At 45.1% G+C, this 23551-nt stretch overlaps 1 protein-coding gene across 1 annotated transcript in view; it reads right to left on the bottom strand.

Moving 5' to 3' along the window:
* Window positions 1-10928, bottom strand: part of LOC139159827 (zinc finger protein 420-like) — a 30437-nt gene extending 19509 nt beyond the window's left edge. Inside the window, exon 1 of the mRNA XM_070737236.1 lies at window positions 10784-10928. The gene's annotated coding sequence lies outside the window, so the exon portion shown is untranslated. The remainder of the gene's footprint in view (window positions 1-10783) is intronic.
* Between the last annotated feature and the right edge of the window lie 12623 nt (window positions 10929-23551).

The raw sequence follows: 23551 nt of genomic DNA, 5'->3' as shown, positions 1-23551 counted from the left end.
GCAGCCCAGACACTGCAGAATGGGAAATGATTTTTTATTTTTATTTATTGTTATCTGCCTTTATTAGGTTTACAAGAACTCAAGACAGTGAACATATCCCCCACGTCTTCCTTTCCTTATTTGCCCCACAACAACCCTCTTATGCTGAGAGAGTGACTGGCCCAAGGTCTCCCGCCTTCCTTTCAAGCCGGGACTGAAACCCAGGGCCTCGGAGTTTCTTTTTTTATTTTTTATTATATTATGTACACAAAAAATTACATAATGCACAAACAAACATTGTTATGAATCGTAGTTCCTATTTTGGTTATAGCACAAGACGTTCCAGGTAATTTTTATATACTTATATTTTAAATATTTTTGATATATTTATAAATCATCTCAACATCTATTTCTTCTCAATGTATCATCTTTCTGGTCTCCTTTTTATCCTGTTTCATATCTCTTTTCTGGGTTTCTTTTTTTCTGTATCCTTTGGGAACTCCAGAGGCCTCACTGAAGTCAGTATTTTACAATACTATTCCAAATACTGTATTTATACAAAACAGAATAGGAATGAGAGTAGAGTAGAGTAGAACAGAACAGAATTCTTTATTGGTCTAGTGTGATGGGACACTGAAGGAAATGCTCCAAGATTTCATTAGTGTTGTGGTTAGCTCTGGCCCAGCTCCTGCCCCAAGGAAGGTGCAGGTGGATGTGGGGGCAACATCCACATGTCACAGGCCTGTTTTGCTCCCAATGGAATCTGCCGACGAAGCCTCCTCTGACCAAGGAAGCGTGAGTGACAGGGAAGAGGGGAGTTTGGCAGACAGCCCAGGAGGAGATCAATCATCTGTATCATCCCTGGATTCTGAACAAGAATTAATGACACATCCACGCATGCGTAGAGTGATGCATAGGAGACAACAACTGAAGGATTATTACAAGAGAAAATGAGGCCACCTGTGGTTGGGTGGGGCTGCTGTAATTAGTGCTACAGATAAAAGTGCAGCCTGGTGTGTTAGCCTCATGGCAGTTTATCTGATTCATTGTTTCGTCAAGATCGTGGTTTTTGTGCTGTTCAAGATTGCGTGTGGACTCTCTGGACTTTATAATTGGACTCAATTTCCCAGTTATTGTGTGAGCAATTGGATTGCATTTAACCTGTGCCTTGTGTGTACCAGAAAATCCCTTTGATATTTAAAAAGGGAGCTGTTTCTGTTTTGCTGTTTATAAAAACTTTTGGGTTTTCCTTTTATCGTGTGGTGTGTGTCTTCCTGGACTAATTACCCTGTAATTACGGGCAGTTGAAACACGCCGGCAGAACAATTCGTAGTATGGTAGTTCTCAACTTACAGCAAACATTGAGGGCATATAAAACAATTCTGGCCATTATAAAATGTCCTCCACCTTCCCACCCCCATGTTACATGACCACATTATGACCACTTGCATTCAGGCTGAGAATGAATCCAGCAGCTCTGCTCACCCTCTGCTGCCTGTTACTTCTTTGCCCTCTTCTCTCTTTAATGGCCCGACTTTTGCTTTCATTTTGGGCATCGGGGGGGGGGGGAGGCTTCCCCTTCTCAGGACACCCAGACTCCCCCCTGCAGTCAATCCCCCCCCTGATCATCCAAACTGGCTGTGCAGGACCCTTGTTCAAAGCAGGAGCTCAGCCAGACCACAGCAGGCTCCCATGCTGAAAGAGTGGCAGCATCAGGATTTGAACCCTGGACCAGCTGGCTTTCCAAGGGGAGAAACTTCACCTCCCATTCCTCAACTGCAATCCTTAGGCTGCTGCACCAGGAAGCAACTTCTGGAGGGAGGGTCTCTCCCACAGGCCCAGCGCAGCGTCCTGGGGGCTGAAGGGGCATCTCTCCCATGTGGGGTCTGTAGGGGGGGCTTCTTCGCTCTGGGCTCTTGGGGGGTGTTGTGGTTAGCTCTGGCCCTGCTCCTGCCCCAAGGACTGTGGATGTGGGGGAGATATCCACATTCTGCAGGCCTGTTTTGCCCCCCTGGTGGAATCTGCTGATGAAGGTTCCTCTGACCAAGAAGACATGAGTGACAGGGAGGAGGAGAGTGTGGCAGACAACTCAGAAGGAGATCAATTATCTAGCTCCTCCTTGGATTCAGAACAAGAGTTCATGATACAGCCACGCATGCGGAGAGAGATGCTTAGGCAACAACAACCGAGAGATTATTATCAAAGAAAATGAGGCCACCTGTCGTTGGGTGGGGCTGTGGTAATTAGTGAGGCTGCTATAAATAGCAGCCTGTGGGTTTGGCCATTGTGGATGATTATCTGACAGTTGTGTTTCGTGATTGCTTTACTGACTTTGACTTTTTGTGTGTGCTGATTTCCCCCCGCTTTGAAACTAAACCAGAGCAAAGTGTGTTTCACTTTGTGAAAGAAGGACTGTGAATAGCCTCACAGCTGCAAGCTAAGTATCACAGAACTGATAAGGGACTTGTACAAATTACCAGTTTGTTTGGAGACGAGTGCTCTTGGCTATACCAAAAGAGGGCTTAGTTTAAGTGAATTTTCAGTATAAAGAACATTGTTTTGAATTTGCAAGCTAAGTATCACAGAACTGATAAGGGACTTGTACAAATTACCAGTTTGTTTGGAGACGAGTGCTCTTGGCTATACCAAAAGAGGGCTTAGTTTAAGTGAATTTTCAGTATAAAGAACATTGTTTTGAATTTTCAAACGTGGGTGTGTCTGAAATTTGTACCTGTGAATTTCTGGGAGGATTCTTCAAGAGAGCCCGACCGAACAGGGGCCGCTGCTTGGACAGAAACTTGTGAATTTAACCAGGGCACCAAACAAAGGAAAAAACGGGGCTGCAGAGAGGGGTTTGGGGGGGACCTCAATCTTTCAGCCACTCTCTCCCACCCCCCCGTGGCTAACTTCTAAAAAAGAGAAAAAAAGCAAGAGAGATAGAAAGAAAGAGTGAGAAAGAAAGCAATAGAGAGAGAGAAAGAAAACGAGAGAGAGAGAAAGAGGGGGAGAGAGAAAGAGAGAGAAATGACTCTTGATTTAAAGCATATGGTAAAAAGCATCCAAATAATAACAGAGAAAAAAAAACCCCAGCCGTTTGTGTGTGTGTGTGTGTGTGTGTGAACTCTTGAACCATATCCAATAGCTCACCTGTTATTGGAAATGGTTCAAGAGTTCACACACACACACACACACACACACACACATAAGGGGGGAGGAGACAGGGATGGAAAAAGAGGAAAAGATAGTAATAAAATAGATTTTGGTTTTGTTTTATTATTAATTTCTTTTAATAAAAAAAGAAGGAATTTTTTTTCTCATTCATTCATTCATTCTTCTATGCCGCCTAGTCCCAAAGGGACTGTCCCTCAGACACTATACTTTTCCACCCACACCGAAAAAAATTAGAGGGAACATTGCTCGGGGCGGCTAACAGCAATCATAAAAACAGTGTAAAATAATAATCCAATACTAAAAACGATTAAAAACCCATTAATATATAAAAACCAAACATACATACATACATACTATGCATAGAATTGTAAAGGTCTAGGGGGAAAGGGAATCTCAATTCCCCCATGCCTGACGGCAGAGGTGGGTTTTAAGTAGCTTACGAAAGACAAGGAGGGTGGGGGCAATTCTAATCTCTGGGGGCAGTTGGTTCCAGAGGGCTGGGGCCGCCACAGAGAAGGCTCTTCCCCTGGGTCCCGCCAAGCGGCATTGTTTAGTCGACGGGACCCGGAGAAGGCCCACGCTGTGGGACCTAACTGGTCGCTGGGATACGTGCAGCAGAAGGCAGTCCCTGAGATAATCTGGTCCAGTGCCATGAAGGGCTTTATAGGTCATGACCAACACTTTGAATTGTGACCGGAAACTGATCGGCAACCAATGCAGACTGCGGAGTGTTGGTGTAAAATGGGCATATTTGGGAAAGCCCATGATTGCTCTCGCAGCTGCATTCTGCACGATCTGAAGTTTCCGAACACTTTTCAAAGGTAGCCCCATGTAGAGAGCGTTACAGTAGTCGAACCTCGAGGTGATGAGGGCATGAGTGACTGTGAGCAGTGACCCCCGGTTCAAATAAGGCCACAACTGGTGCACCAGGCGAACCTGGGCGAATGCCCCCCTCGCCACAGCTGAAAGATGTTTTTCTAATGTGAGCTGTGGATCGAGGGGGACGCCCAAGTTGCGGACCCTCTCTGAGGGGGTCAATGATTCTCCCCGCAGGAGCCCATCCGCAGGGAACCTCCCTCCAGCAGATTGTGTGCTGTTCTATGTGTGCTGCAGTTGTGTGTTGACCGACCCAAACTGGAACCATTAGGAAAAAAACAAATGCTTACGTTGCAAACTACAATTTCGATGTGCCAAACCAGCAGGATGGAGCCCACCAAGAACCGCAATGCATAGTGGTGAGTAGGAAAACTCAAAGGAAGAGGAGAGAGATCAGATGGGGAAGACAAGACTGAATCATAATTCAAAAAACCTTAATATTTGGAAGAATGTATAAATTGTAAAACTAATATTTATCTGCATAAGATATGTTTGAATTACTATGAATATGAGATTTTAATATAAGTTGATAATTAGAATATTGATTTTTGCATTAGGCGTTTAGAAATCGTTGAAATAAGGGAAAACAAGAGATGAATAAAAATATCAAGGAAGGAGAGAAAGCAATGTGGCAGGAAGTATGAGAGATAATAACTATCCTGTAAAGTTAAGCCCTAGCAATGAATTTGGAATAAAGATTGAATTAATAGGTGGTAGACCTAGGAGAAAAATCTAGGCTAAGAGGCAGCATTAATAATAATAATAATAATAATAATAATAATTTATTAGATTTGTATGCCGTCCCTCGCCGAAGACTCGGGGCGGCTCACAACAATAATAAAAAAACATTATTATAGAGAACCAAATCTAATATTAAAAAAGAAGCATAAAAAACCCTATCATATTTAAAAACCAAACAACATATACATACCAAACATTAAATATAAAGAGCCTGGGGGGAAGGTGTCTCAACTCCCCCATGCCTGGCGGTATAGATGGGTCTTGAGTAGTTTACGAAAGACAAGGTGGGTGGGGGCAGTTCTAATCTCCGGGGGGGAGTTGATTCCAGAGGGCCGGGCCCGCCACAGAGAAGGCTCTTCCCCATGGGGCCCGCCAAACGACATTGTTTAGTCGACGGGACCCGGAGAAGGCCAACTCTGTGGGACCTTATCGGTCGCTGAGATTCGTGCGGTAGCAGGCAGTTGCGGAGGTACTCTGGTCCAATGCCACGCAGGGCTTTAAAGGTCATAACCAACACTTTGAATTGTGACCAGAAACAGATCGGCAACCAATGCAAGCCATGGAGTGTTGAAGAAACGTGGGCGAATCTTGGAAGCCCCACGATGGCTCTCGCAGCTGCATTCTGCACAATCTGAAGTTTCCTAACACTTTTCACAGGTAGCCCCATGTAGAGAGCGTTGCAGTAATCGAACCTCGAGGTGATGAGGGCATGAGCGACTGTGAGCAATGACTCCCTGTCCAAATAGAGCCGCAACTGGTGCACCAGGCAAATCTGGGCAAACGCCCTCCTCGCCACAGCCGACTCCCACAGAGTCGGCCTTCTCCGGGTCCCGTCAACTAAACAGTCGGTTGGCGGGCCCCAGGGGAAGAGCCTTCTCTGTGGTGGCCCCGACTCTCTGGAACCAGCTCCCCCCAGAGATTAGAACTGCCCCTACCCTCCTTGCCTTTTGTAAACTCCTCAAAACCCACCTTTGTCGTCAGGCATGGGGGAATTGAGATATCTCCCCTGGGCCTATATAATTTATGTATGGTATGTTTGTAGGTATGTCTGCTTATAAATGGGTTTTTTAAACTATTTTAAATTTTAAATTATATATTATTAGATTTGTTATGAATTGTTCTATTGCTGTTGTGAGTCGCCCTGAGTCTGCGGAGAGGGGCAGCAATCAAATCAAATCAAATCATGAATGAATAAATAAATAAATGATGTTCCAATATCATTAAAATGGTGTAAGATGTACCTAGATTATGCTGTAGAGTTATATACATAGAAATGATATAAAAATAATAATTTTAGCAGTAGCACTGTTAATTCAAAAGTTTGAAATATATCAACAGTCTGTTAAATAGGAGGTGAATTTGGATAGGAATACTCAGGGGAAGGTAAAGAGGGAGGAAGAAGTAGAAGTGGGAAGGAAGGAATGAGAATGTAGAGATGGAAATAGAAGGAAGAATGAGAGAGAAGTAGCAGAAAGATGAATGAGGGAGATGAAGATAGAGGGAGGGGAGCAGGGAAGACAGACTGATGAATAAGAGGTAAAAACTGGTGCAAAATAAGATTGATTTTTGAATTGGATTAAATGTATGTATATGTGCGATTGATATACTTTACTATATGTGTGTATTGACATATAAATGGAATTATAGAGGGGAAAATGCAAAAAAAAGAGGAGAGAGATCAGATGGGGCAGAGCGCATGGAGAAAGGCCTGCTCTTTCCTGCTCTTTTTGGAGGCTGCAAGGCCACAAAGATTCATAGAAACATAGAAGATTGACGGCAGAAAAAGACCTCACGGTCCATCTAGTCTGCCCTTATGCTGTTCCTTGTATTTTTATCTTAGGATGGATATATCTTTATCCCAGGCATGTTTAAATACAGTTACTGTGAATTTTCCAACCACGTCTGCTGGAAGTTTGTTCCAAGGATCTACTACTCTTTCAGTAAAATAATATTTTCTCATGTTGCTTTTGATCTACCCATCTTTTTAAAAGCAGAAGCAAAGAAAAGATTAGCATAAAAACAAAGGATTTTATTTTTGGCCTTTCAGACAGAGCTCAAAGAAAGAGGATCTCTTTTGTGGGTAAAGAAAAGACTGAACTCAATTCAACTCATTTAAACTCCTTTCCTTTCCAAAAAGAGGTCAGAGTGTGTTAATAACACATTACAAATCTCAGTCAATATTTTAAAGCACAATCTACTCCCCCCCCCCCCCAAATACACTTGAGGGATCCACATGCTCAGAGACCTCGTGGTTTGACAGATTACAGAAAGACCTCCTGAAAGATACTTCCCCCAAACCTCCTTTGCGGATTATTATTATTATTATTATTAATTAGATTTGTATGCCGCCCCTCTATGCAGACTCGGGGCGGCTCACAGCAATGATAAAAACAATATACAGTAACAAATCTACGGGGCGGCATACAAATTTAATAAATAATAATTAATAATAATAATAATAAATTTAATAAATAATATATTTAAAAAACAAGCACACAAACATATCATACATACATACACTTGGAGCCCCAGGGTAACCCTTGGCCTGGCGAGGGGTGGCAGATCCAGTCCAGGGACGGAGCCCCCTTTCCCCCCTGGAAGGAAGGGAGGGAACCACTTACTCCCTGCAGGCAACGCCAGAGCCGGATCTCCCCGAGGAAATCCCTGCAAGGCGAAGAGTGGGATGCGCAGCTCCCTTCCTGCTGGTGGGGGAAAGATCTGGCAGGAAGGGCAGCCTGGAGGCCGGAGGGAAAGAATCCTTACCTGCGCGGAACAGGATGCAGGAGCTTGTCCCGAGCGATCCAGCATCGATCCTCCAAGGAGGAACCGCGATTCACGGAGTTCAGCGGAAATCCAGAGAGTGGGAGGGGAGAAGCGAGGACGGAACTTCCACTCTCCTTTTGGCCCCGCCCCTTTCTCGTTCTCTCCACTTTCCCCTCCGCCCCACCACTTAAATATCCCCCACAGCCATTGCCACGTGCTCAGAAACTTCCTCTGTTCCTTCTGATGGGAGTCAGTGTGGAGCGTTCCGCTGTCCCTGGGAAGAAGAAGGTCGCCCTCTGCAGGCTGCAAGCGGGATTTCTTCATCCCCGGAGAGCCCAAGGCAGGAAAGTGGAATGTTTGGGGGAGGAGCCCAGATCACGTTCTTGTTCCCATGGAGATAACACGATATAAGCCGTGATCAGACCTCCGGCCTTCGGCGGGACAACGATTTCTGATCATTTGTCGGAAAAAAATGTTCCGCTTTTTTTTTGAAGATCAACTGTCGTGCAGAGTTAGCCAGCGCGGCAGTTGGTCTTCATGGGCGTCTCCAGGGTGGGTAGCCTCCCGTCAAGCCGCCCCCACCGGCCTAAATTGAACGGGTCCAAAGAGGGGCTACAAGAATGGCGGAAGGTCTTAAGCATAAAACGTATGAGGAAAGACTTCATGAACTCAATCTGTATAGTCTGGAGGGCAGAAGGAAAAGGGGGGACATGATCGAAACATTTAAATATGTTAAAGGGTTAAATAGGGTCCAGGAGGGTTTTAATAGGAAAATGAACACAAGAACAAGGGGGCACAATCTGAGGTTAGTTGGGGGAAAGATCAAAAGCAACATGACAAAATATTATTTTACTGAAAAGAGTAGTAGATGCTTGGAACAAACTTCCAGCAGACGTGGTTGACAAATCCACAGTAACCGAATTTAAATATGCCTGGGATAAACATATATCCATCCTAAGATAAAATACAGGAAATAGTACAGTGGTACCTCGAGATACGAGTTTAATTCGTTCCGGACCTGGGCTCTTAAGTTGAGCAGCTCTTATCTCGAACGACTTTTCCCCATAGGAATTAATGTAAATAATTTTAATTGGTTCCAGCCCTCAAAAAACTCACAAAGTTAGTCTAAATTATGCAGAAAGACATGTTTTTAATGAAGAAATGTACATGTACATATAAATGAATAGTGAAGTTTCTTTCACTTAACTTGTAAACTTTCTTAAACTTTTAAATTTACATATGTTCAACTTCTCTGCCACCCAATCCTGTAGGACAGAGGTCCCCAACCCTTTTTGCACCAGGGACCGGCTTTAAGCGATCAAGAGAGGAATGGGTGAATGAATGGACGGAGGGTGGGAAGGAAGGAAGGAAAGAGGGAAGGGACAGGAACAGAGGAAGGAAGCAAGGAAACTTATGAAAGGGGAGAGTAAGAGAGGAATGAGTGAAGGGAGGGAGGGAGGGAGGGAGGGAATAAGGTGGGAAGGAGAAAGAAAAGAAGAAATAGAGGAAGGGAAGGTAAAAGAGAGAAAGAAAAAGAGCAAGAAAGAAAGAAAGAAAGAAAGAAAGAAAGAAGGAAGGGACAGGAACAGAGGAAGGAAGCAAGGAAACTTATGAAAGGGGAGAGTAAGAGAGGAATGAGTGAAGGGAGGGAGGGAGGGAAGAAGGTGGGAAGGAGAAAGAAAAGAAGAAATAGAGGAAGGGAAGGTAAAAGAGAGAAAGAAAAAGAGCAAGAAAGAAAGCTGCAAGCACCCCCCCGAGCCCCCCAGGCCGGCTGCAACCTTTTAAAACACGCGCGCCGCTTCGCAGCTGTCTCCTGAAGCCGAACGCGGAAGTTAGCGTTTGGCTTCAGGAGACAGCTCCTTGGCGCTTGTATCTCGAATTTGGGCTTGTAAGTAGAACAAAAATATCTCTCCCCTCCCAGCTCTTATCTCGAGTTGCTCTTAAGTAGAGCAGCTCTTATGTCAGGGTTCCACTGTATAAGGGCAGACTAGATGGACCATGAGATCTTTTTCTGCTGTAAATCTTCTGTTTCTATATCCTCCTGGATATGACCCGGACGGATCCCTGAAGAGGCAGGCGGAGCCGGTACCTGGCTGGTAGCAGAAAGTAGAAGCGGCCAGGCGTTTGACAAGCCTCTGCAGCTCGGGAGGTTCCCCTTCTTCCTCCACCTCCCGTGTCCTTCTGGCCGGCTCCTTAGTTAATAAAGAGTTGGGAGGCTCAGCTGCTGAGCCCCTTCTCACCCCCCACCTCCTCTTTGTCCTCCGCCACCCCCCCCCCATCATGACACCACCTTAAAACAGTGTTGTAGAAATGTGGGAGAATCTGGGAAGCCAACCATGATTTACCAACCACGTCTGCTGGAAGTTTGTTCCAAGGATCTACTACTCTTTCAGTAAAATAATATTTTCTCATGTTGCTTTTGATCTACCCATCTTTTTTAAAGCAGAAGCAAAGAAAAGATTAGCATAAAAACAAAGGATTTTATTTTTGGCCTTTCAGACAGAGCTCAAAGAAAGAGGAAAGAAAAGACTGAACTCAATTCAACTCATTTAAACTCCTTTCCTTTCCCCAAAGAGGTCAGGGTGTGTTAATAACACATTACAAATCTCAGTCAATATTTTAAAGCACAATTTACTTTCTCCCCCCCCCCCCCCAAATGCATTTGAGGGATCCGCATGCTGAGAGACCTCGTGGTCTGAGGGATCACAGAAAGACCTCCTGAAAGATACTTACCACAAACCTCCTTTCCGGATTATTATTATTATTAATTAATTAATTACATTTGTATGCCGCCCCTCTCCACAGACTCGGGGCGGCTCACAGCAATGATAAAAACAATATACAGTAACAAATCTAATATTAAAGTTTAAAATAACAATTTTACATTAAAAAGCCTAAAACCCCCAGAGAGGGGTGGCATACAAATTTAATTAATTAATAAATAATAATAATAATAAATTTAATAAATACAAAAAACATGCACACAAACATATCATACATACATCCACTTGGAGCCCCCCAGGGAACCCTTGGCCTGGCGAGGGATGGCAGATCCAGTCCAGGGACGGAGCCCCATTTGCCCCCCTGGAGGGAAGGGAGGGAACCACTTACTCCCTGCAGGCAACGTCAGAGCCGGATCTCCCCAAGGAAATCGCTGCAAGCCGAAGAGTGGGATGCGCAGCTCCCTTCCTGCTGGTGGGGAAAAGATCTGGCAGGAAGGGCAGCCTGGAGGCCGGAGGGAAAGAATCCTTACCTGAGCGGAACAGGATGCAGGAGCTTGTCCCGAGCGATCCAGCATCGATCCTCCAAGGAAGAACCGCGATTCACGGAGTTCAGCGGAAATCCAGTGGGAGGGGAGAAGCGAGAACGGAACTTCCGCTCTCCTTTTGTCCCCGCCCCTTTCTCGTCCTCTCCACTTTCCCCTCGGTCCCACCCCTTAAATATCCCCCCCCCTAGCCATTACCACGTGCTCAGAAACTTCCTCTGTTCTTTCTGATGGGCGTCGGTGTGGAGGTTTCCGCTCTCCATGGGAAGAATGTCGCCCTCTGCAGGCTGCAAGCGGCATTTCTCCATCCCCGAGAGCCCAAGGCAGGAAAGTGGAATGTTTGGGGGAGGAGCCCAGATCGCGTTCTTGTTCCCATGGAGACAACACGATACAAGCCGTGACCAGACCTCCGGCCTTCAGCGGGACAACGATTTCTGATAATTTGTCCCGCGTCCCGTAGCGTTTAAAAAAAATGTCCCGCTCTTTTTTGAAGATCAACTGCCGTGCAGAGTTAGCCAGCGCGGCAGTTGGTCTTCATGGGCGTCTCCAGGGTGGGTAGCCTCCCGTCAAGCCGCCCCCACCGGCCTAAATTGAAGGGGTCCAAAGACGGGCTACAAAGAATGGTGGAAGATCTCAAGGATAAAACGTATCAGGAAAGACTTAATGAACTCAATCTGTATACTCTGGAGGGCAGAAGGAAAAGGGGGGACATGATAGAAACATTTAAATATGTTAAAGGGTTAAATAAGGTCCAGGAGGGAAGTGTTTTTAATAGGAAAGTGAACACAAGAACAAGGGGACACAATCTGAGGTTAGTTGGGGGAAAGATCAAAAGCAACATCAGAAAATACTTTTTTACTAAAAGAATAGTAGATGGTTGGAACAAACTTCCAGCAGGCGTGGTTGGTAAATCCACAATAACTGAATTTAAACATGCCTGGGATAAACATATATCCATCCTAAGATAAAATACAGAAAATAGTATAAGGGCAGACTAGATGGACCATGAGGTCTTTTTCTGCCGTCAGTCTTCTACGTTTCTATATCCTCCTGGATATGACCCGGACGGATTGCTGAAGAGGGAGGTTCCCCTTCTTCCTCCGCTTCCCGTGTCCTTCTGGCCGGCTCCTTCATTAAGAAAGACTTGGGAGGCTCAGCTGCTGAGCCCCTTCTCACCCCCCACCTTCTCTTTTTCCTCCCCCCCCCAATCATGACACCACCTTAAAACAGGCTCTGGATCGCTCTTTTGCTGACCCCAGCTTCACTGAACGGGGGAGGCAGGGAGGAAGAAAGAAAGAAAGAGAGGGAGAAAAAAACGGGGGGGGAGGGAGGGAGATAAGGGGGCTGCTAGCTCCATCTCCCCCCTCCTCTTTTTCCTCCACTTTCTCCCCAAATCAGCGACGGCACCACCTTAAAACTAACTCCGGATCGCCCCTTTGATCCCCAGCATCACTGAAACAACGGGAGGAGGGAGGAAGAGAGAGAGAGATCCCGAGCGATCCAGCATCGATCCTTCACGGAGGAACCGCGATTCACGGAGTTCAGCGCAAATCCAGAGTGGGAGGGGAGAAGCGAGGGCGGAACTTCCGCTCTCCTTTGGCCACACCCCCGTCCCATGGCCCCTCTCCTTTCCCGCTCCTCCCCTTTAATCTTCCCTCTCAACCAGGACCACGTGCTCCTCCCGAAGCATCTGTTCCTTCGCAGGGGCGTCGGGTTCCGCTGCCCTTGGGAAGAAAGATATCGCCCTCTGCAGGCTGCAAGCGGGATTTCTTCATCTCCGGAACAGGAAAGGGGAATGTTTGGGGGAGGAGCCCAGTTCGCGTTCTTGTTCCCATGGAGACAACACGATACAAGAGGGAAACCAGGCTGCCCAGCCACTGTTTTTTATTTTTATTTCTTGATATTTGCCTTTATTATTTTTACAAGCTCTGACGTCCCTCTGCATCTAAGAAGACCTGGGTGGCTCTTTCGAGGACAGCCACGTGCACCTCCTGGACAGAGAGGAGCCCTGGAAGGGAAGAGGGACCAAAGCGGCCATCTTTGCCACAATGAGCAGACCTCCCACAAAGGAGGAGGGTGGAAAAGATCTCCCCCAACCTCCTGCCTACAACAGGGTCCTTTCAGCAGCCGCAGGAAGGCTCCACATCCCTTTGCACCGTCAGTCAGCACCAAATGATTGCGAGGAATATCCATCCTTCCATCCTCCACTGCTCAGTCAGAACTGGAGAAGCTTCTGGGATGAGAAGGCAAACGTTTTCAAGGGGAAAAAAATAGTAATGATCCTAATTTATGAGATGATTTATGAGATGACTGTAAAAAATATGACTTCAGTAACCAAGTTGTTGAAGCGTGGAACTCATTACCAGACTCCATAGTATCATCCCCAAACCCCCAACACTTTACCCTTAGATTATCCACAGTTGACCTATCCAGATTCCTAAGAGGTCAGTAAGGGGCGAGTACAAGTGCACTAGAGTGCTTTCCGTCCCCTGTCCTATTGCTCTCCTATATCTCCTATACCTTTCTTCTATTCCTATATCTTCTTCTATTCTTTAATTGATATGTTCTATTACTATATCTTCTTTTCTATTCTTTCAGATATATTTTACTATGAGTATCTCCTCTATAACCTTCATCATGTATTTTACTGTGTGTGTGTGTATATATATATATATATATATATATATATATATATATATACTGTATATATATATCTCCTATATATATATCTCCTATATATCCTAGTCTCCCTTAATTTTCAAATTCAGCTTAAACATGTGACATATATATATATATATATATATATATATATATATACATATATACATATATACATATATACATATACATATACATATACATATACATATATATATATGAATGATGAGGCAGCAGCCATCTCGATCACCGGAACATAGAAACTTTAATAAAATCACTTAGCTTTCGTTAGCGTGCTGCTAACTTCGTCAGAGTATTAAAATGCCACGGGAGACAATCACCTTTATAAAGCATTATTCAGTCTGCTCATTGCCCGCGTCATATATATATATACTGTATATCCACTAAAACTCTCATTGTGTATTGGACAAAATAAATAAATAAAAATAAATAAATAAACAAAATGTTTACATGGGAAATGTAAAGAATTACCGTATGAAAGTCTCAATCAATTGGTTTGATTAATTAGTCAAAGAGCGGGATCTGCAGCTTTCTTCCTCCTGGCGGGGAGAAGATCTTGTGGCAAGAAGGGCAGCCTGGAGGCCGGAGGGAGAGAAGCCTTACCTGCCCCGAACAGGACACAAGAATTTCTCCCGAGGGATGCAAGGCCGATCCTCGGGGAAGGAAAGAGGAAACCCACCCACCCACACACTGGGAGGGGAGGGGGTTCCTCTCTTCCGGCTTCCTCTCGAGCTCTGCCTACGCCTTGAAGCCCCGCCTCTTCTACTTCCCTCTCCCCTTTCACCGAAGATCATGTGCTCCGAAACCCTTTGTGTGTTTGTGATTATTGTGTGTGTGTTTGTGTGCGATAGCGCTGAAAGCTGAAGCTCTGCAGCCGCCCTGAAAGAGTTGCCCCAAAAGGCTCCAAAAGAGTCGGAGGGTCATTGGGGCTCCCTGAGGTTGGCGGTTGGTTGCTGCCCTGATGCTGTTACGTCTCCAGGGAAAGCCCGAAGCTCAGAAACCCCCAAGGACCCCCATTCCCTCTCTCAGCTCTTCCCCTTGACTGACTTTAAGGGCTCCTGGCGTTTCTGAGGCTGGAGAAGAGGGGGGGGGGATCCTGACTCAGAGAAAGATCAGCTCCGAAGGGAACTCCATCTGCCCCCGCCCAGTTAGGGGCATCTCTTCCCTTGTGCTCCAGTGGGATCCACTTCTGGGGAACCAGGTGTCCATACCAAGAGGCTCTCAATTGACCTTCTCTGTATCCCAGGACTGGACCTTCTTCCCAAAGAGCCTTCAACCCATCAAGACAAAGAGCCTCCGTCAGACTGGAGGAGCATCCGGGTACCAAGCGCCTCTGGGGAACCAGGTGTCCGGATCAAGGAGCTCACAGGGGGAGGGAAGATGCCGGAAGCCCCTCTGAAGTAGCCAATAGGAATCGGGCAGATCCCAGCTTTTGAGCACATCAGCCACCATGTCACCAAGGACATTTCTATGGGGTCAAGAGGGAAGAGACCACTTCCCAAGTAAAGCACCTATGAAAACATTATGCTGGGTAGGGCTGGGGAGGAGACGGCATTTCATGGAGGAGGAGAGAATTAACCAGGGTTAGAGGAAAATGATGAGTTAAGGTAGATCTCATTTAAACCAATGGCACCGGACCAGAATATCTCCGGGACTGTCTTCTGCCACACGAATCCCAGTGACCAGTTAGGTCCCACAGAGTTGGCCTTTTCTGGGTCCCGTCAACTAATGTCGTTTGGCGGGACCCAGGGGAAGAGCCTTCTCTGTGGTGGCCCTGACCCTTTGGAACCAACTCCCCCCAGATATCAGAGTTGCCCCCACCCTCCTAGCCTTTCGTAAGCTCCTTAAAACCCACCTCTGTCGTCAGGCATGGGGGAATTGACAATTTCCCTCCCCCTAGGCTTATAAAATTTATGCAGGGTATGCTAGTATGCATGATTGGTTTCTAAATTGGGATTTTTTAAATTAACTTAAATATTAGATTTGTTTACATTGTATTACTATTGCTGTGAGCCGCCCCGAGTCTGCGGAGAGGGGCGGCATACAAATCTGATTAATAAAAAAATAAATTAATAAATGAATCCCATAAAACTATTTGAGGTGGTAACTCTATGGAAGATTCAGGAATTGGTTCCAGACTGGAAGAAATAAGCAGGAATACTTAATGTACCATGGTACATGAATAATGATGAAATATCAAAGTAAGAGAATAACAAGAATATCCACAAAGGAATTTAAATACGAACCTACATTAGCAGGTTAAGAGAATTGGAAGGGTCCTTGTAGGTCATCTAGTCCAGTGTTTTTCAACCAGTGTGCCGCGGCACACTAGTGTGCCGTGAGACATGGTCAGGTGTGCCGCGAAGCTCAGAGAGAGAAAGAAAACAAGAGAGAGAGAAAAAGAGAGAGAGAGAGAGAAAGAGCAAGAGGGAGAGAAAGCAAGCAAGCAAGAGAGAAAGAAAGCAAGAGAGAGAAAAAGAAAGAGAATGAGAGAGAGAAAGCAAGAGAGAAAAAGAAAGAGAACGAGAGAGAGAAAGAAAGCAAGAGAAAAAGAAAGACAATGAGAGAGAAAGAAAGTGAGAGAGAGAGAAAGAGAACAAGAGAGAAAGAAAGCAAGAGAGAGAGCAAGAGAAAGAAAGAGAAAGAGAGAGAAAGAGAGGGAGGGAAGGTGGGAGAGAGAAAGACATAGAGGGAGGTAGGAAGGGAGAGAGAAAGAGAGCAAAAAAGGAAAGAAGGAAGAGAGAAAGAAAGAGGGATGGAGAGATAGAGAAAAAAAGAGGAAGGGAGAGAAAGAGGGAGAGAGAGAAATAGAGCGAAAGGGAGGAAGAGAGAGAATTTTTTTTCCAAACTTTTTTTAGCCACCCCCCCCCCTCAATGTGTCCCATGGTTTTGTAAATGTAAAAAATGTGCCGCGGCTCAAAAAAGGTTGAAAATCACTGATCTAGTCCACCCCACCCAACCAAGCAGGAGATGCTACACCATTTCTGACAATTTAAATGAAAAAGATGACAAGGTTTATTTCATAACAACATGCCAGGGACTTTGTTTCTCTCTTTAGCACAACGATGTCCTGCTTTTCTTTTTTGAAAAGATTCCAGGATGAAACCTTTTCTATGCTACAAGGATTTCTAGGGGTCCTCTCTGAGGGGACTCAGAAATGCAGCACAATTGCCTCATTTCAAGCAACACATTTTCCACACACCAGGCTCTGGTGGGGTTTGTCACCTGGATAAAGTGTACACTTGTCTAAGAACCTTGAGGGTTTCTAGAGGGCAGTTTTACCTGCAGACCGATGTGGATAGTCCAGAAAAATATTTCACTCACACCAAACACGCAATTTCTTTTTTTTTCTGTAGAAACATAGAAACATAGAAGTCTGACGGCAGAAAAAGACCTCATGGTCCATCTAGTCTGCTCTTATGCTATTTTCTGTATTTTATCTTAGGATGGATATATGTTTATCCCAGGCATGTTTAAATTCAGTTACCGTGGATTTACCAACCACGTCTGCTGGAAGTTTGTTCCAAGGATCTACTACTCTTTCAGTAAAATAATATTTTCTCACGTTGCTTTTGATCTTTCCCCCAACTAACTTCAGATTGTGTCCCCTTGTTCTTGTGTTCACTTTCCTATTAAAAACACTTCCCTCCTGGACCTTATTTAACCCTTTAACATATTTAAATGTTTCGATCATGTCCCCCCTTTTCCTTCTGTCCTCCAGACTATACAGATTGAGTTCATTAAGTCTTTCCTGATAGGTTTTATGCTTAAGACCTTCCACCATTCTTGTAGCCCGTCTTTGGACCCATTCAATTTTGTCAATATCTTTTTGTAGGTGAGGTCTCCAGAACTGAACACAGTATTCCAAATGTGGTCTCACCAGCACTCTATATAGCGGGATCATAATCTCCCTCTTCCTGCTTGTTATACCTCTAGCTATGCAGCCAAGCATCCTACTTGCTTTCCCTACCGCCTGACTGCACTGTTCACCCATTTTGAGACTGTCAGAAATCACTACCCTCAGAAATCACTACCCATCCTTTAGGGACTCCAGAGGCCTCACTGAAGTCAGTATTTTACAACATTCCAAATATTTATACCAAACAGAATAGGAATGAGAATAGAGTAGAGTAGAACAGAACAGAATTCTTTATTGGTCTAGTGTGATGGGGCACTGAAGGAAATGCTCCAAGATTTCATTAGTGTTGTGGTTAGCTCTGGCCCAGCTTCTGCCCCAAGGAATGTGCAGGTGGATATGGGGGAGACATCCACATGCCACAGGCCTGTTTTGCTCCTGATGGAATCTGCCGGCGAAGCCTCCTCTGACCAAGGAAGCATGAGTGACATGGAAGAGGGGAGTTTGGCAGACAGCCCAGGAGGAGATCAATCATCTGTATCATCCCTGGATTCTGAACAAGAATTAAATGACACTTCCATGAATACGTAGAGTGATGCATAGGAGACAACAACTGAAGGATTATTACAAGAGAAAATGAGGCCACCTGTGGTTGGGTGGGGCTGCTGTAATTATTGCTACAGATAAAAGTGCAACCTGGTGTTTTAGCCTCATGGCAGTTTATCTGATTCATTGTTTCGTCAAGATCATGGTTTTTGTGCTGTTCAAGATTGCGGTGTGGACTCTCTGGACTTTACAATTGGACTCAATTTCCCAGTTATTGGGTGAGCAATTGGATTGCATTTAACCTGTGCCTTGCGTGTACCAGAAAATCCCTTTGACATTTGTTCTGTTTTTCTGTTTATAAAAACTTTTGCGTTTTCCTTTTATTGTGTGGTGTGTGTCTTCCTGGACTAATTACCCTGTAATTACGGGCGGTTGAAACACGCCGGCAGAACAGTTAGTAGTATGATAGTTCTCAACTTACAGCAAACATTGAGGGCATATAAAACAATTCTGGCCATTGTAAAATGTCCTCCACCTTCCCTCCACCTTCCCACTCCCATGTTACATGACCACATTATGACCACTTGCACTCAGGCTGAGAATGAATCCAGCAGCTCTGCTGGCCCTTTGCTGCCTGTTACTTCTTTGCCCTCTTCTCTCTTTAATGGACTGATTTTTGCCTTCATTTTGGGCATCGGGGGGGGGGGGAGGTTTCCCCTTCTCAGGACACCCAGATTCCCCCCTGCAGTCAATCCCCCCCTGATGATCCAAACTGGCTGTGCAGGACCCTTGTTCAAAGCAGGAGCTCAGCCAGACCACAGCAGGCTCCCATGCTGAAAGAGTGGCAGCATCAGGATTTGAACCCAGGACCAGCTGGCTTTCCAAGGGGAGAAACTTCACCTCCCATTCCTCAACTGCAATCCTTGGGCTGCTGCACAAGGAAGCAACTTCTGGAGGGTCTCTCCCACAGGCCCAGCGCAGCGTCCTGGGGTCTGAAGGAGCATCTCTCCCATGTGGGGTCTGCAGGGGGGGGCTTCTTCGCTCTGGGCTCTTGGGGTGTGTGGTTAGCTCTGGCCCTGCTCCTGCCCCAAGGACTGTGGATGTGGGGGAGATATCCACATTCTGCAGGCCTGTTTTGCCCCCGGTGGAATCTACTGATAAAGGCTCCTCTGACCAAGAAGACATGAGTGACAGGGAGGAGGAGAGTGTGGCAGACAGCTCAGAAGGAGATCAATTATCTAGCTCCTCCTTGGATTCAGAACAAGAGTTAATGATACAGCCACGCATGCGGAGAGCGATGCTTAGGCAACAACAACTGAGAGATTATTATCAAAGAAAATGAGGCCACCTGTGGTTGGGTGGGGCTGTGGTAATTAGTGAGGCTGCTATAAATAGCAGCCTGTGGGTTTGGCCATTGTGGAGGATTATCTGACAGTTGTGTTTCGTGATTGCTTTACTGACTTTGACTTTTTGTGTGTGCTGATTTCCCCCCGCTTTGAAACTAAACCAGAGCAAAGTGTGTTTCACTTTGTGAAAGAAGGACTGTGAATTGCCTCACAGCTGCAAGCTAAGTATCACAGGACTGATAAGGGACTTGTACAAATTACCAGTTTGTTTGGAGACCAGTGCTCTTTGCTATACCAAAGGAGGGCTTAGGTTAAGTGAATTTTCATTATAAAGAACATTGCTTTGAATTTTCAAATGTGTGTGTCTGAAATTTGTACCTGTGAATTTTTGGGAGGATTCTACCAGAGAGCCCGACAGAGCAGGGGGGGGAGAAGGTTTCATCTCTCCAGGAGCCGCTGCTTGAACAGAAACTTGTGAATTTAACCAGGGCACCAAACAAAGGAAAAAACGGGGCTGCAGAGAGGGGTTTGGGGGGGACCTCAATCTTTCAGCCACTCTCTCCCACCCCCCCGTGGCTAACTTCTAAAAAAGTCTCCAGATCAGCCACTGAGTCAGGACCGCAAAATTATGACTTCACTTCCCAAAGGTGCATTTTCCCCCAAAAAAGGCAAACTGGACTTTCTTAGGTATTTTTTTTCCCATGAAAACTTTTCACTTGCTCGCTGCCACTGGGCTTGACAGCAATCCCCCGACTGCCGTGCTCGCCTTGTGCCGCCGGGGACGGCTGCTTGCAAGCCCCTCGCCTCCACCGCCTCCTCTTCCACCGCCCCGCTGCCTGAGCCTGTTTACAAGGTGCTGGCGGAAGATCCGGTGTCGCTTTTGCAAAAGGTAGGTGATCAGTTTCTGGAAGCTTATGAAAAGGGAGCTGAAAATAAAATAGATGTAGTTGTTGATGATAAGGGGCAAACTAATAATGAAAATAATGTTCTTCGGGTAATGTGCACGAATGCTCGAAGCTTGAGCAACAAGCTCTGTGAGTTAATGGCCATAATATCTAGAGATAATTTGGATCTGGTTGCCATAACTGAGACATGGTTTAAGGATTCCAATGAATGGGAAATATCCATACCAGGATATACACTGTATAGGAAGGATAGAATAGAGAGAAGGGGAGGTGGAGTAGCCATTTATGTTAAAGAAAGTCTAAAAACAATACTAATTCAAAATACATGTAAAGATCTGGAGACCCTCTGGATTTGCATGCAAAATAAAGACGGTTCTGTCATTAGAATTGGGGTGATCTATAGGCCTCCAGGGCAATCTGAGGAACATGACAACAAGATGGTGGATGAGATTACCCTAATGGCAGTAAAGGGAGATATTGTGGTTATGGGTGATTTCAACATGCCTGATGTTGACTGGAATATCCCCAGTGCCTTTACATGCAAAAGTAAGAATATAGTAGAGGCCTTTACAGGAGCAGCTATGGCACAGCTAGTTAAGACACCAACTAGAGGGGAGAATATTCTAGATTTAGTTTTTACAAATGGGAATCGGGTTTCAGAGGTCAAGGTGGGAGAAAATTTAGGTTGCAGCGACCATCTATGTTTGTGGTTTGATGTAAAAACTGATTGTGAGCAATCCTATACTGCAACCAAAGTATTGGATTTCAGAAAAACAAATTTTAATGCAATGGGGGAATATTTAAATAATGAATTAAAGGGGAGGGATAAAATGGCAGGAGCGAGCACCCAGTGGACTGTATTAAAAAAGGCCATCTTAAAAGCCACAAGACTTTATGTAAAGCAAGTAACTAAAGGTAAAAGGAAGAAGAAACCGCTATGGTTTAGCAATGATGTAAGGGCTATAGTCAATGAAAAAAAGGCTGCCTATAGGAGGTATAAAGAGTCTGGAAGTATAGCTGATAGAGAGGTGTATAAAATGAGACAGAAGGAGGCGAAACAGATAATATATGCTGCTAAAGCTTCAAAAGAGGAAGAAATAGCAAAATCTGTAAAGAAGGGGGATAAAACCTTCTTCAGATATATTAGTGATAGGAAGAAGAAAAACTGCAGCATCACAAAGCTTAGTACCGGGAATAATACATGCATTAATGGGAATAAGGAGATCGCTGACCATTTCAATAGCTACTTCTGTTCAGTTTTCTCAAAGGACACCTTACAAAATAATACTATAGAGGGATATAGCATTGCTTCCAGCTGTACGGATTCAGCTCCAGTGATCTTAGAAGCCGATGTCTTAGAAGAACTTGAAAGATTAAAGATAAATAAGGCAATGGGTCCAGATGGCATCCATCCCAGAGTTCTTAAAGAACTCAGATCTGTCATTGCTACCCCCCTGACTGATTTGTTTAACCAATCCCTGTTAACAGGAGATGTTCCTGAGGATTGGAGAATGGCCAGTGTTGTGCCTATCCACAAGAAGGGCAGTAGAGAAGAAGCTGGAAACTACAGGCCAGTTAGCTTGACATCAGTTGTAGTTAAAATGATGGAGACTCTACTCAAAAAGAGGATAAATCAGCATCTAAAAAACAATAACTTATTGGACCCAAATCAGCATGGCTTTACTGAAGGCAAATCGTGTCAGACTAATCTCATTGAGTTCTTTGACTATGTCACAAAGGTGTTGGATCAAGGTGGTGCCGTGGATATTGCCTATCTGGACTTCAGCAAAGCCTTTGATACGGTTCCACATAAAGAGCTGATAGATAAATTAGTGAAGATTGGACTTAATCCCTGGATAGTTCAGTGGATTTCAAGCTGGCTGAAGCATAGACATCAGAGAGTTATTGTTAATGGCGAGTATTCTGAGCAGAGACAGGTTACAAGCGGTGTGCCACAAGGGTCTGTTCTGGGTCCTATTCTTTTTAATATGTTTGTGAGTGACATAGGGGAAGGTTTGGTAGGGAAGGTTTGCCTATTTGCCGATGACTCTAAAGTGTGCAATAGGGTTGATATTCCTGGAGGGGTCTGTAATATGGTAAATGATTTAGCGTTACTAGATAAATGGTCAAAGCAATGGAAATTGCAGTTTAATGTTTCCAAATGTAAAATAATGCACTTGGGGAAAAGGAATCCTAAATCTGAGTATTGCATTGGCAGTTCTGTGTTAGCAAAAACTTCAGAAGAGAAGGATTTAGGGGTAGTGATTTCTGACAGTCTCAAAATGGGTGAGCAGTGTGGTCGGGCAGTAGGAAAGGCAAGTAGGATGCTTGGCTGCATAGCTAGAGGTATAACAAGCAGGAAGAGGGAGATTGTGATCCCCTTATATAGAGCGCTGGTGAGACCACATTTGGAGTACTGTGTTCAGTTCTGGAGACCTCACCTACAAAAAGATATTGACAAAATCGAATGGGTCCAAAGACGGGCTACAAGAATGGTGGAAGGTCTGAAGTATAAAACGTATCAGGAAAGACTTAATGAACTCAATCTGTATAGTCTGGAAGACAGAAGGAAAAGGGGGGACATGATCGAAACATTTAAATATGTTAAAGGGTTAAATAGGGTTCAGGAGGGAAGTGTTTTTAACAGGAAAGTGAACACAAGAACAAGGGGACACAATCTGAAGTTAGTTGGGGGAAAGATCAAAGGCAACATGAGAAAGTATTATTTTACTGAAAGAGTAGTAGATCCTTGGAACAAACTTCCAGCAGACGTGGTTGGTAAATCCACAGTAACCGAATTTAAACATGCCTGGGATAAACATATATCCATTGTAAGATAAAATACAGGAAATAGTAAAAGGGCAGACTAGATGGACCATGGGGTCTTTTTCTGCCGTCAGTCTTCTATGTTTCTATGTTTCTATCAGCTCCTGCGCAGTTTGGAAAAACCCTGCATGGCAGGCCATTCCTAAGTGCGCCAGTGCGGAACTGCGTACCTTAGGGGGAACAGTGCTCCAGACCTCCTACCAACAGTGGATCCTGTTGGGACCAACAGTTCCCCATCTCTCCTCTAGGGGGGCATCTTCCACTAACCTTTTGTGAAAAGTTTCCTGGTGGCTCCCTCCTCTAGTAGCTGCTGGGAGCTATGGGCCCTGGACTCCCAAATGGGCGTTTTCTTCCTCCCCCTCCTCTCTGAAGCCCATTTTTTGATACAGGGGAGGTCCAAATGCCACTTCCTCAAATCACTTTGGTTGCTCAGTGTTGTGTTTGGGCCTGGGCCAGCCGTTGCTCCCACAGATGGGAGAAACGCGGCACAAAGTGAATGCGAAAGCCTGGCTGACAGCCAGGAAGATGTGGCAGATAGCCAGGAAGATGTGGCAGACAGCCAGGAGGACGAGGCCACTGGGATGCAGGATTCAGCAGA

This window comes from Erythrolamprus reginae, chromosome 2 (genome assembly GCF_031021105.1).
Source record: "Erythrolamprus reginae isolate rEryReg1 chromosome 2, rEryReg1.hap1, whole genome shotgun sequence".
NCBI lineage: Eukaryota > Metazoa > Chordata > Lepidosauria > Squamata > Dipsadidae > Erythrolamprus > Erythrolamprus reginae.
This window is presented reverse-complemented; position numbering and strand designations above follow the sequence as displayed.